The sequence below is a fragment of the Pongo abelii genome, chromosome 11 (assembly GCF_028885655.2).
Source record: "Pongo abelii isolate AG06213 chromosome 11, NHGRI_mPonAbe1-v2.0_pri, whole genome shotgun sequence".
Taxonomy (NCBI): Eukaryota; Metazoa; Chordata; class Mammalia; order Primates; family Hominidae; genus Pongo; species Pongo abelii.
This window is the reverse complement of record NC_071996.2, coordinates 76,842,307-76,857,341: the sequence shown is the minus strand read 5'-3', so window position 1 is coordinate 76,857,341 and position 15,035 is coordinate 76,842,307.

Genomic DNA, 15,035 nt, shown 5'->3' with positions numbered 1-15,035 from the left:
TCAGGAAATAAAAGATTATAGGGCTTTTACTTCTTTGTTTTTCTATTTGTATCTTTCATCTCTCACATGGAAAGTTTTAGACCTAACACATTAACATAATCATTTTTACTATAATAGCTACAAAAGTTTCAAAATGATACATACACATATATATATTTGCTAACCATTAGACTATTAAACGAAGTTTTTTAAATTTTATTTATTTATTTAAGATGGGGTCTTGCTCTGTCACCCAGGCTGGAGTGCAGTGGTGTGATCTTGGCTCACTGCAACCTCTGTCTCCTGGGTTCAAGCCATTCTCCTGCCTGAGCCTCCCAAGTAGCTGGGATGTACAGGTGCGTGCCACCTCGCCCTGCTAGTTTTTGTATTTTTAGTAGAAACATGGTTTCATCACGTTGGCCAGGCTGGTCTTGAACTCCCGACCTCAAGTGATCCGCCCACCTTGGCCTCCCTAAGTGTTGGGATTACAGGCACGAGCCACTGCACCTGGCCTAAATGAAGTTTAAAATTAGCCTTTTTGAGTTTGAGACCAGCCTGGCTAACGTGGTGAAACCCCATCTCTACTAAAAATACAAAAATTAGCCGGGTGTGGTGGTGCATGCGTATAATCCCAGTTACTCAGGAGGCTGAGGCAGGAGAATCACTTGGACTTGGGAGGCGGAGGTTGCAGTGAGCCAAGATCGTGCCACTGCACTCCAGCCGGGGTGACAGAGTGAGACTTTGTCTCAAAAAAAAAAAAAAATTAAAAAAAATTCACCCTTTTGACCTTAGAATACATATTTCTAAGAATACATAGTCAAAGTCTTATGTTCTAAAATAATTGTATATAGTTCTTTCCTTTATGGGTATGTCAACTTGATACACAGTTAAATTCATTTGTTTTAGAACAGTTTTTTTTTTTATTAAATCAACTTGATATACAGTTAAGTTTATTTATTTTAGAACAGTTTTTTTGGTACTTTTTCAGGCAATGTTCTTTGTTTTATTTTATAAGCATCATTAGAAAATAGTTGTCTTCAAGCTGCAATGAGAACTGAGGTTAAAAGACAGAAGAAATGGGACAAAACCGTCTGGGACCTCATCTTCCTACTTATATGCATCATTTAATAGTTCACCATTGATTTCACGGCAATTCATCCAGGATTCCCTGAATAAACTGCTCCCTGACAAAACATTTTAATCATTGCCTCAATTTAGATAATCCTGATCACATCATGAATATTGAAGCCTTAATGTTTCTAGGCTCTTGTTTCTCTTTGAATACCGAAGCCTACTGATATATTGAATATGTCTTCCAATACTGTTAATAGTCATATTTACAGAACTCAAACAGTCATGATTAAAAACAGAAATCCTAGCCAGAAATTCCCTTTGAGGTCAATTCATTTTTTTACATAAAATATTTGAGTTAATATTTTGCTTCAGTAAAAAGAACACACACCCACACCCACACACGTTCCTTCTTTTTTTTTTTTTCTTGAGACAGGGTCTCAGTCGGTCACCTAGGCTAAAATGCAGTGGCACGATCACAGCTCATTGCAGTGTCAACCTCCCTGGGCTCAGGTGATTCTCCCACCTCAGCCTGCAGGTTGCTGAGACTACAGGTGCACATCACCATGCTCAACTAAATTTTTGTATTTTTTATAGAGACAGGGTTTCACTATATTGCCCAGGCTGGTCTCAAACTCCTGGGTTCAAGCAATCTGCGTTCCTTGGCCTCCCAAAGTGTTGGGATAACAGGTGTGAGCCACCATGCCCAGCTGTCTTCTCTTTTAAAAAACAGACTGGCCAGGTGCGGTGGCTCACGCCTGTAATCCTAGCACTTTGGGAGGCCGAGGCGGGTGGATCACAAGGTCAGGAGCTCAAGACCAGCCTGGCCAAGATGGTGAAACCTTGTCTCTACTAAAAATACAAAAATTAACTGGGCGTGGTGGTGGGCACCTATAATCCCAGCTACTCGGGTGGCTGAGGCAGAGAATTGCTTGAACCTGGGAGGTGGAGGTTGCAGTGAGCCGAGATCGCACCATTGCACTCCAGCCTGGGCGACAAGGCAAGACTCTGTCTCAAAAACAAACAAACAAACAGATTTTATTTTTTTACAGTGGTTTTAGGTTCACAGCAGAATTGAGAGGAAGGTATAGAGATTTCCCATATACTCCTGCCCCGCTCATGCATAACCTCCCTATTATCAACGTCCTCACCAGAGTGGTGCATTTGTTACAACTGATGAACCTACACACTGACACATCAATATCACTCAAAGTCCATAGTTTACATTAGGATTCATTCTTGGTGTTGTACATTCTGTGGGTTGGGACAGATGTATAATGACAAATATTCACCATTGTAGTATCATACAGAGTAATTTTACTGCCGTAAAAATCCTCTGTACTCTGCTTATTCATTCCTCCCTTCCCCCAACCCTAGCAACCACTGATCCTTTCACTGACTCCATTGTTTTTACCTTCCCCAGAATGTCATATTGTTGGAATCATACAATATGTAGTCTTTTCAGATTTGTTTCTTTCACTTAGTAACATGCATTTTAAGTTTTCTCCATGTCTTTTTATGGCTTGATGACTCATTTCTTTTCAGCACTGAATAATATTCCATAGTCTAGATGTAACACTATCCAGAATTCTTACTGAAGGGCATATTGGTTGCTTCCAGGTTTTGGCAATTATGAATAGAGCTGCTATCCATGTGCAGGTTTTTGTGTTAATATAAGTTTTCACCTCCTTTTGGGTAAATACCAAGAAGTGCAATTTGCTAGATTGTACGGCAAAAGTATGTTTAATTTTGTAAGAAACTGTCAAACTGTCTTCCACAGTGGCTGTGCCATTTTGCACTCGCATCAGCAATAAGTGAGAGTTCCTGTTGCTCCATATTATTGCCATCATTCGGTGTTTTCAGTGTTCTGGAGTTTGGCCATTCTAATAGGTGTGTAGTCCCTTTTTTTTCATCTATACTGTTAGTCAGATTGCATTGTTTACTATACTATGTAACATCATTTGGCTACTGTTGGAAAAACATGTTTAAATAGAAACTACAAGAACTCTGAAGTCAGATGGAACTGGTTTTATGCAACCCAACAGTTGTTAAAAGTTGATAAAAACAGTGGCCGGGCACAGTGGCTCATGCCTGTAATCCCAGCACTTTGGGAGGCCAAGGCAGGCAGATCATCTGAGGTCAGGAGTTCAAGACCAGCCTGGCCTACATGGCGAAACCCCGTCTCTATTAAAAATACAAAAATTAGCTGGGCATGGTAGCGCATGCCTGTAATCCTAGTTACTCTGGAGGCTGAGGCAGGAGAATTGTTTGAATCTGGGAGGCGGAGGTTGCAGTGATCCGAGATCGCGCCACTACACTCCAGGCGGGGGCGACAGAGCGAGACTCTGACCAATAAATAAGTAAATAAATAAAACTAATACAATTTCCTAACTTTTTACAGACTTGGTGTCCTTAGCTGTAAAAGGGTTGTAATAATACATACTCATAGAAAGTTATCTTGAGCAGTAAATTAGGTCCCAAATGTAAAGTGGCTAGCACAGTATTTCATACAATAGGGGTTTAATCATCATTATCTTTCTCTCAACCTAAAATCCTCTTAAGGCAAACATAAACAGAAAAAATGGTTTCATCCTGAGAATGATTGTTAGTACCGTCCTCTCTTGATTTTTAGGTCATTTGTGTAATCCAGCTGTAATTTAAAAGAAGTACCAAACTGAGCCCTTATTTATTACTTCAGTTGGGCAGGAAGCCAATGTATTAAGCAATCTTTTTAGTCTTGTTAATTCTTACAGGGCACAGAAATGAATTAAAAAGTGGCTATTCTAATCAGGGATTCTTGTACTGGCTGTCAGACAGGACATCCTAAAGATAGTTTCTAGAGAAAGATCCCTAATTTGACAAGGTCATTTAAGAAAAGCTACAAATTTCATCCTGCTCTTTGGAGATCTTTTACTCCACTTGAAAACACATTTTCTCATCCAGAATGAATACAGTTCAAGACTCTTAATTCTCTCTTTTTTTTTTTTTTTTTGAGATGGAGTCTCGCTCTATTGGGAGGCTGGAGTGCAGTGGCGCTATCTCGGCTCACTGCAACCTCCACCTCCCGGATTCAAGCAATACTCCTGCCTCAGGCTCCTGAGTAGATGGGACTGCTGGTGTGCGCCACCATGCCTGGCTAATTTTTGTATTTTTAGTAGAGACAGGGTTTCAACATGTTGGCCAGGATGGTCTTGATCTCTTGACCTCATGATCTGCCCACCTTGGCCTCCCAAAGTGCTGGGATTACAGGCGTGAGCCACTGCGCCCGGCCAGACCCTTAATTCTAATTTTAAATTTTTTCTTGATAGACACCTTGTGGGAGCACTGTTTTTCTTAGGATTGAAACTCACTTTTCTTTTTCCTTGTTAAGTAATCATTTTGTTTGTTAGTTGTTAAAAGGCAAGGGAAGAGAGCACTCTTCAATATTTTTTTCTGCAACAAAAGTTATCCTAAATCACTATAGTAGCAACCTTCAAAGAGTTGCTCTCCAGAGAGTATGTGTTCCAAGAGATTTTAGTGCTCATTATATCAAGAAGGCTATACACATTTGGTAATGCTGGGTTAAGGGGTGTTAACAGATCTTTTTTTCCTTCAGAATTTCTCAAAACTTTAAATATACTAATATATATTGTCAGTCTCCCAAAGGGGTTTTACAGCACTTCCTAAAGTTATCTGATCCTGGATCTCTTATTTCACAGAGCAACATGGAGTGTCATTGTTCCACAGAATACACTGTGGGAAATAATGTCTTATAACCTAAAACTACAGGTAAGAGGGGCCGGGTGTGGTGGCTCACACCTGTAATCCCAATACTAATGTGGGAGGCTTGAGGTGGGAGGCTTGAGGCCAGGAGTTCAAATCCAGCCTGGGCAACATGGCAAGACTCTTTCTACAAAAAACAAACCAAAAGAAAAAACTACAGCTAAGAGGAACGTTGGACCAATATGCCCCAAAACATATTAACAGTTTTCAGGAGAGTATACATTTTTGTTTGCTGTGGCCATTGCAACCATTATCTGGCTATAAGAAACAGAAACCACTGCAAATGTATTTAAATAGAAAATGGAAATTCTTGGTAGAACACAGTGCTATCTCACAGAGTCCAAGGCCAGAAAATACACAGGGCTTTAGGAGAACTAGACTCTGGAACTGGAAACTCAGAACTTGTGATGACTCTCTCCTCTCTCAGTTTCCCCAGGACCATATAGATGGTTGATTAAGTACCCTTCTTCCTCCCTGCATATTTTATTTTTCTCTTTCTTTAGAGTATCTACCTGTCAAGAAATTGTCTGACATAGACCTGATTCTATGTTCCTTTTTAAGCAGCAGATATTATTTGTTGCTATGTTCTAAGTCCAGCTTCTACAGAGAAAGAGAATCTCAATTTGCACAGCTTGGGTCAGGTTTTCATCCATTCCTAGTCCAATCTACTGTAACTGGAGGGTTCATGTGCTATAAGCAGAAAAGCTTAGTCTCAGTTTGATGAGGAAAATGAACTTTTCTTAGAGTGAAGGGGTTATGGGATGATAGGCACCACCAAAGTCATGACTTCTAAGAATCATCTTAGGGCCGGGCGCAGTGGTTCACGCCTGTAATCCCAGCACTTTGGGAGGTTGAGGTGGGTGGATGACCTGAGGTCATAAATTTGAGACCAGTCTGGCCAACATGGTGAAACCCTGTATCTACTAAAATAGCTTTGTTAAACAGATGCTTGAAGGCAGCATGCTCATTAAGAGTCATCACCACTCCCTAATCTCAAGTACCCAGGGACATAAACACTGTGGAAGGCCGCAGGGACCTCTGCCTAGGAAAACCAGAGACCTTTGTTCATGTGTTTATCTGCTGACCTTCTCTCTACTATTATCCTATGACCCTGCCATATCCCCCTCTCTGAGAAACACCCAAGAATGATCAATAAATACTTAAAAAAAAAATACAAAATTAGCTGGGCGTGGTGACACATGCCTGTCATCCCAGGTACTTGGGAGGTTCAGGCAGGAGAATGGCTTGAACCTGGGAGGCGGAGGTTGCAGTGAGTCGAGACTGCGCTATTGGCTCCAGCCTGGGCAACAAGAGCAAAACTTCATCTCAAAAAAAAAAAAAAAGAAGAAAAAAAAGAAGAATCATCTCAGAAGGCTAGCCTTGATTATAGTATTTCACATATAGGTTAAGCATCCTAATCTGAAAACCTAAAATATTTCCAAATCTGAAACTTTAAAAAATTGACATATAATAATTCTGCATATTTGGCTGGGCGCAGTGACTCAGGCCTGTAATCCCAGCACTTTGGGAGGCTGAGGAGGGCGGATCACCTGAGGTCAGGAGTTTGAGACCAGCCTGGCCAACATGGTGAAACCCTGTCTCTATTAAAAATACAAAAATTAGTTGAGCGTGGTGGCACGTACCTGTAATCCCAGCTTACTGGGGAGGCTGAGGCAGGAGAATCACTTGAACCTCGGAGGTGGAGGTTGCAGTGAGCCAAAACTGTGCCATTGCACTCTAGCCTGGGTGACAGAGGGTGATTCCATCTCAAAAAAATAATAATAATTCTGCTTATTTATGGGGTACACACATTGATACATGTATACAATGTCTAAGGATCAAATTAGGGTAAGTGGGATGTCCATTACTCCAAATATTTATCATTTCTTTGTCTTGTGGACTTTCTTTTTTTTGAGATAGGATCTCGCTGTGTCGCCCAGGCTGGAGTGCAGTGATGCAATCACAATTCACTGCAGCCTTGAACTCCTGGGCTCAAGTGAGCCTCCTGCCTTAGCCTCCAGAGTAGCTGGTACTACAGGCATGCACCACCATGCCTGGCTAATTTTTAAATTTTGTTTCTTTTTTTTTTTTTGAGACAGAGTCTCACTCTGTTGCCCAGGCTGGAGTGTAGTGGAGCGATCTTGGCTCACTGCAAGCTCCGCCTCCTGGGTTCATGCCATTCTCCTGCCTCAGCCTCCTGAGTAGCTGGGACTACAGGCGCCTTCCACCATGCCCAGCTAATTTTTTTTTTATGTTTTTAGTAGAGATGGGGTTTCACCGTGTTAGCCAGGATCGTCTCGATCTCCTGACCTCGTGATCCACCCGCCTCGGCCTCCCAAAGTGCTAGGATTACAGGCGTGAGCCACCGTGCCCAGCCTAATTTTTAAATTTTTTTGTAGAGATGGGTTCTTGCTATTTAGCTCAGGCTGATCTCAAACTCCTGGCGTCATGTGATGCTCCTGACTCAGCCTTCTGAGTTGCTGGGATTGCAAGTGTGAGCCACCGCCCCCAGCCTGAAATATACATTTTGTGTTTAGAGTTGGGTCCCCTCCCCAAGATGTCTCATTACATATATGCAAATATTGCAAAATTTAAAGACATTTAAAATCTGAAACACTTCTGGTCCCAAGCATTTTGGATAAGGGATACCCAATGTGCATTACAATACCAAATTCATTTAGAAAGAATGTCCTTCACGAATCTATTTCTGAATGAATAGTGGGTTAGGCATTATCACTATTTATCAATACCTAATTTTCCTCTACTTCTGGGTACAAGGAGGATTCCCAGTCCCTTGAGATTAGATGTGGCCATGTGATTTAACTTGACCAGTGACATTTTACATTTGGGTAACAGCACCTTGATATGGAAGGGTTTTGAGATGGAAGCATCCTGAAAAGTAATGGGCCAACTCATGGATAGCTGGCAGATCTCCAGTGGACTTAATGGAAGAAAAGAATTTTATTCTGTTAAGCCCCTCAAATTCTGGAGTTGTCTGCTATTATATTATTATATAGCCTATTCTGAGTAGTACAAATATTCTTTGAAATGAACAACACAGGTTCAAAACTGCAATGAAAATGATACATTAAGCTGAGCTGATGTTGAGAGGCCATGAATTGGGTGACCTAGTCCCATGCACAAGATTCCCCAATTTCCAGCTCAACTGATGTGACCATTGTGACACCTGTTGGTAAGCAACCTTCCACTTCCATGATGGGAATTTTTAGTATCTTGTAAAGGTTAGTAGACATATTGTTTTCACGTGCTGTCATTTTATAACACCATTAAGTGTTGTTAGAAGATGATCAGTTTTCTTCAATGTTTTCTCAGTGAACTAGGTGTGCCAACGTTTACTGTATTACAATTTGTATATATCATATCAGATGACCACCAATGCCACTGATATTTTCCAGAATTACCATACTCTGCTCAATGTGTTATCTTGAAAAAATGGTTCAGGAAGTGAATATTGCTGGTGTCCTTTTCTTATACAACCCTGCTTTTGCTCAGATATCTATCCATACTTCACACAGCCATGTGCCTCAGAGGAAGTTGACTTCTCCTCTAGTCCCAAGGATGGACTAAATGGTCTAAGGGTAAGTTCATTTTCCCTACCAGTGTCTGGTTCAGGTACAGGCATGAGACCCAATTTTGCCCAGTGAAATAGAAGAAGTTATCTGGAGAGATCTGAAACATGTTTCCCTTTTTACTAAAAGAGAGCTACTGAAAGAAATGGTCCTACTCTACCCCAATATTGTCATTCTGGTTATGTTGCCTAGAACTGCTATCATAGTCTGCTTGCTGTTAGCTTAAGAATAAAACCAGGGAAGCCCAAGGAAGACAGGGACATTATATGGAAAGAACTAGTCTCCTTGAAAATAGTGTTGAGCTATTGAATCTATCACCCTTGTTCTCCCGCTCTGTACTTTCTGTTATATATGATACATTTTCATTGAATCAAAACTTCTGTTATTTATATCTCAAAGTATTAGCTAGCTAATACAATGATAATATATTTACTTTCCTGGATTAGGATATGTCTTTTTATGTTGCCTCTGAGAAAATAATATATATAGTTTTCTTTTAAGAATTCCTAAATTTAGGCTGGTCATGGTGGCTCATGCCTGTAATTTCAGCACTTTGGGAGGCTGAGGTGGGAGGACTGCTTGAGCCCTAGTACTTCGAATGTAAACTGAGCAACATACTGAGACCCTGTCTTTACCAAAGAAAAATAAATTAGCTGGGTGTGGTGTTATGCACCTGTAGTCCCAGCTACTTGGGAGGCTGAGGTGGAAGGATCTCTTAAGCCCAGGAGTTCAAGGCTGCAGTGTGCTATGAACAGCCCTTGGTGAATAGCCACTGCACTTCTGTGAATAGCCACTCCATTCCAGCCTGGGCAACATAGGGAGACTTTGTATCTTAACAACAAGAACAAAATGATTCCTAAATTTTAATCCATGAATTACAATAGATATTACAAAACAAAACTCCAGCAGATTCTAGGATACATGGCTCTTTTAATCAGCATTCTTTCAAATACTATGAGAAATTCTAGAATAGAAGCAATTGATTACTTGTGTTTTACTTCACTGGTAACTTATAGTCCAATTTCAATAACTCAAAAAACAGACTCTGTCAAGCATAAGAATGACAATGGAAAATCTGGGCTGGGCACGGTGGCTCATGCCTGTAATCCCAGCACTTTGGGAGGCTTAGGAGGGTGGCTTATTTGACTTCAGGAGTTCGAGACTAGCCTGGGCAACATGGCGAAAACTTGCCTCTACAAAAAATACAAAAAAAAAAAAAAAATGGCCTGTCATGGTGGGGCACACCTGTAGTCCCAGCTACTTGGGAGGCTGAGATAGGAGGATCGCTTGAGTCCAGGAGGTCGAGACTGCAGTGAGCTGTGATCTAGCCACTGCACTCCAGCCTGGGCAACAGAGCAAGACCCTGTCTCAAAAAAAAAAAAAAAAGAAAGAAAGAAAATGGAAAATCTGTTTCTTTGTTGATGCCTAACAGGGTCTGAGTATTGCTGGTGATGGAAAAGGAAAGGGGATGATGATTAGGCACTGCCTCGTACATAATATCAGAAGCTGTGAAGGTAAGTGAAAACCAAGATGGTTTATTTTAAACTTTCAAATGGTAGTTAAAGTATTTAGGTATCCTTCTATATATTTTACCAGCTTCTTATATAATTATTTGTGTCGTCACTTATTTGTCTACTCCACTAGATTGCTAGCTCCTTCAGGGCAAGGATTATATATATATAGTTTGTTTGTTTGTTTTGTTTTTTGTTTTTTTGAGATGGAGTCTCGCTCTGTCGCCCAGGCTGGAGTGCTGTGGCGTGATCTCGGCTCACTGCAAGCTCTGCCGCCCGGGTTCACGCCATTCTCCTGCCTCAGCCTCCCAAGTAGCTGGGACGACAGGCACCCGCCACCACGCCTGGCTAATTTTTTGTATTTTTAGTAGATATGGGGTTTCACCGTGTTACCCAGGGTGGTCTGGATCTCCTGACCTCGTGATCTGCCCACCTCAGCCTTCCAAAGTGCTGGGATTACAGGAGTGAGCCACCACACCCGGGCCAATCATATTTATCTTATTCTTCACTACTCCAAGGCCTACAGCAATGCCTGGGATGGAGTTAGGTGTTCAAGAACATAATTTTTTATAAATGACAATAACAAAAATGTTCACAGTAGGATATTCTAAGCATATGGGACTATCCCAGTCCTTCATCTGAATTCTGGATATGATAGTAAGCTTAGTGTAGAGAGAGAAAAACATCTGATACAGGTAATAGAGAAAAGTGCAATTTAAGTTAACTACCTATATAGGGTAGTTATTTTTGTGCATCTTGTCCCCTTCCCCTCCTAAAGTTATTATTAGGACTCAACTTCCTTTTTAGTGTAGTTATTACTATTATTCTGTTTTCTGTTATGCCCCTCACAGATGTGGACAGGGCTGGCCAACAGGTGTAGTCAGGCCTTGCTAGCACATGGTGAATATGTTGCTGCTATTTTCCTCTTTTCCTTCTCATCCTCTCTCTTTGTGTACTCTTTCTGTCTCCTGTTGCTTAGCTTTCTGTACAGGATCAATAAATCTCTGAATTTCCAGCAGAGCTACTCTGTATTTGGGGATAAATTACTGACCCCAAACCATTCTCTAGATCCTTTGTGACCTTAGGTCAACTCACTTGATCCCTGGTCATTGGCTGAGCCTGGGAAGGAAAGAAAAATCCAGAGAGGCTAATGATAGCAAAGAGTGAAAACATGGGCTCTATTTTTTTTCATTCTACTGATCTTTCCTTAGTAGCAACCTTCTGTTGACCCGACCTGATGGTCTGTTCTCATTCCCCCTCTGACTGAAATCTTTTGCTCAATTTTCATTCTAAACCACATCTGATTCTTTCCTCTAGGTTTAACTTAATCATTGAGCCCAATGGGTACTAAAAAGATTTCCCTTTGTGCAAAGGCTCAAAAACATGCTTTCCTCTGTTCAAAGTCCCTTTTTTAGGCTTGGCATTAGTGTTAACTATTTTTGTGTGTGTTTGTTTTTTGTTTTTTTTTTTTTGAGACAGAGTTTTGCTCTTGTTGCCCAGGCTGGAGTGCAAAGGTGCGATCTCGGCTCAATGCAACCTCTGCCTCCCAGGTTCAAGCGATTCTCCTGCCTCAGCTTTCCCAAGTAGCTGGGATTACAGGCATGCGCCACCATGCCCGGCTAATTTTGTAGTTTTAGTAGAGACGGGGTTTCTCCATGTTGGTCAGGCTGGTCTCGAACTCCCAACCTCAGGTGATCTGCCCACCTTAGCCTCTCAAACTGCTGGGATTACACGCATGAGCCACCATGCCCCGCCAGCGTTAACTATTCATATCCTGTTTGTTTCACTGAGTCTTCCAGAAAAGACTAGGGTCTTTTCTGAGAACTATGCGTTTCGTTGGTAGGCAGGGAGAGGTCACTCGTACAGCTTTTTGACTATGTGACCCTTACCCACGTAGCCATGACTGATGGGACCCTTGTTAGAACTTTAACGGAACTGGGCCAATCAGATCTTCTTTCTTGTGAATACAAATTTACCCCCAGTGACAGTGAGTTGGAAACGGAGTCCTATTATCAGGCAAGTGTTGGCAGCAGTAGCTGGCCACTCCTGAATTCTGCCTGAGATCTGTGTCACCTGTTTTGGCAAGGAAACTTAAAGGTGGTTAAAAGTGCAGGTAAGAAAGATGTAGTTATAGAGAAACAAGTGATTAAGAACTTGATCGTGTAAATTTAAGGAAATGGGTAGATCTGAGAGATTCTGATATTGAAGAAGTAGCTAGATTTGGCCAAAAGACAGTGATAAGTTGAAGATGATTCTAGTACTCCATGACTGGGGAACATTTTCAATCAGCATTGGAGTGGCCGGCTGCTGGGCAGAGAGGGCTCTCTGGGATTCTTGAGCTTTTTTTTTTTTTTTTTTTTTGAGATGGAGTCTTGCTCTGTTGCTCAGAGTGGGGTGCAGTGGTGTGATCTTGGCTCACTACAGCCCCCACTTCCCACGTTCAAGCGATTCTCCTGCCTCAGCCTCCCGAGTAGCTGAGATTATAGGTACCCGCCATCATACTCAGCTAATTTTTGTATGTTTAGTTGAGACGGGGTTTCATCATGTTGGCCAGGATGGTCTTGAACTCCTGACCTCAGGTGATCTGCCTACCTTGGCCTCCCAGAGTGCTGGAATTACAGGTGTGAGCCACCAGACCTGGCCTCTTGAGCTTTTGTTTTGTTTTTTTTTGAGACGGAGTCTCGCTCTGTCGCCCAGGCTGGAGTGCAGTGGCGCGATCTCGGCTCACTGCAAGCTGCACCTCCCGGGTTCATGCCATTCTCCTGCCTCAGGTTCTCCGAGTAGCTGGAACTACAGGTGTCCGCCACCACGCCCGGCTACTTTTTTGTATTTTTAGTAGAGACGGTGTTTCCCCGGGGTCTCGATCTCCTGACCTCGTGATCCGCCCGCCTCGGCCTCCCCAAGTGCTGGGATTACAAGCGTGAGCCACCGCGCCTGGCTAGCTTTTTAAGTAATGGTTCCTCTCTGTTTCCACAAGCAGCAGTGTGAATCCACTATAGAGCTTCATTACTAAAATATCAGTACATCATTCAGGAATCACTTTGAAGGGCTGTTCCTGAGAGTTACTTTCACAGTGGCCACAAAATGTGGGCTAGTTAGCCCTCTTTTTCATAGTTAAAGTGCACCAAGATAGCTGTTTTATACATATATAGTTTTGGTGACAAGGGTACTAGACCAAGAATATAAATAGGGCATATTTATATATAATATTAAGAAAAAATAATACAAAACCAAGTCAAGTTGCCTATGTCCTTGAGAATTTCCAAAATTATAGAGAAAGCTCTTTAACTCACCTCAGGAGAGCACCGTTACAGGGCTAAGGAAAAGCCTTAATGCAATTTTATTATGAATACTGGCTCAGAGCTTATAGAGAGTCTCTATTTGAATGAATTCTTATCTGGGTGCGGTGGCTCACGCCTGTAATCAGAGCACTTTGGGAGGCTGAGGTGGACGGATCACGAGGTCGGGAATTCCAGACCAGCCTGACCAACATGGTGAAACCCCGTCTCTACTAAAAATACAAAAATTAGCTGGGTGTGGTGGTGTGCACCTGTAATTCCAGCTACTCAGGAGGCTAAGGCAGGAGAATTGCTTGACCCCGGGAGGCGGAGGTTGCAGTGAGCCCAGATCACGCCACTGCACTCCAGCCTGGGCGACAGAGTGAAACCCCATCTCAAAAAATGAAAATGAATGAATTCTCGCTGAAAGGAAACAGATTTTTCAGATATTTTAGTTTTACTTTTTATTTGTATTTATTTTGTTAGAGATAAGGTCTTGCTCTACACCCAGGCTAGAGTGCTGCGGCAGTGATCATAGCTCACTGCAACCTTGAGCTCTCAGGCTCAAGCCATCCTCTCACCTCAGCCTCCTAAGTAGCTGGGACTACAGGTATGTGCCACCACACCCAGTTAATTTTTGTTTTTTGGTAGAGATGGGGTCTCACCACGTTGTCCAGGCTGTTCTCCAACTCCTAGGCTCAACTGATCCCCCTATCTTGGCCTCCCAAAGTGCTGGAATTACTGCCAGATTTTCAGTTAGATTGTGGTTTGAAATATGCTGCTGCCATTTACTAGTTGTGTGACTTCATCCAAATTAATCAACCTTTCTGATATTGTTTCCTCACTTGTAAAATGGGGATAGCAACCAATTTACATCCTTTAATATTAATAGCAACTAATCCCTTTAAAAGGAGCTTCTAGTGTCACAATTTTTGGACAGGTATTATATTCATTACAACAAATACCTGAATGGCATCTGAAGGCCAGGACCTAAATGAAAGAACTCCTTCTCCAGTGGCACTCATGGTGTTGACATGATGTGGGTGAGATGGGATGAAATCCTAATTTTAACAACAGCGACTATTCACAAGCCTTTTCTGTATGTGCTGAGTACTGTTGTTAAGAGCTCAACACGCATTGTCTCATTTTATTCTCACACGAATAACCTCATAAGATGGTTTCAATAGCCTCATTTTATCCAGAACGAAATTGAAGTCCAGAGAAGTTAATTTGTCTAGGGTCATACAGTCAATGAGTGGAGGAATCCAGACTGGAAATCCCCAAATTTCAAAGGCCCCTGCTCTCAACTACCAAGACGAAAAGGGGGGAAATTGGCTCAATTAAACACATTCTGTGATCCAGTACCTGTGTGAGACGCTTTAACTATAAGGCAAGGAAGAAATCCTTAGACCAAAGTTTCCCTTAGCCTCTTTTCCTTCAAGAACGTTTAGTTAACAGCTTCTCTCCGCACGGACTGAGCGAATAAAGTTATAGGAAAAGGGAGATGGGCTAGCGGCCACGCGGTCCCCGGGGCTGGTGTGGCTGTTTGCCTGACTTCAGACGCCCCGGATCTCCCGGAGGGAAGTCAGGGCCCAGCAGTCCAGCTGGGGAAGCGCGGCGCTGTAGGCCCCCGAGTGAACGTGAGCAGGTAACCCAGGCCGCGCAGCCAGACAGATGCGGAGACCTGGAACCGAGAAGCCCACGTGCCAAAGCGGAAGACTAGAGCTCCCGGGAATGGCCCAGCCAGCGCCTTCCCCTCTCCAGCCCTCCCTGCCTCCGCGCGGCTCCTCCCACACTGGGCTCCTCCCGCCCTACTCCCGCCTCCCCGGCCGGTTGGGCCAATG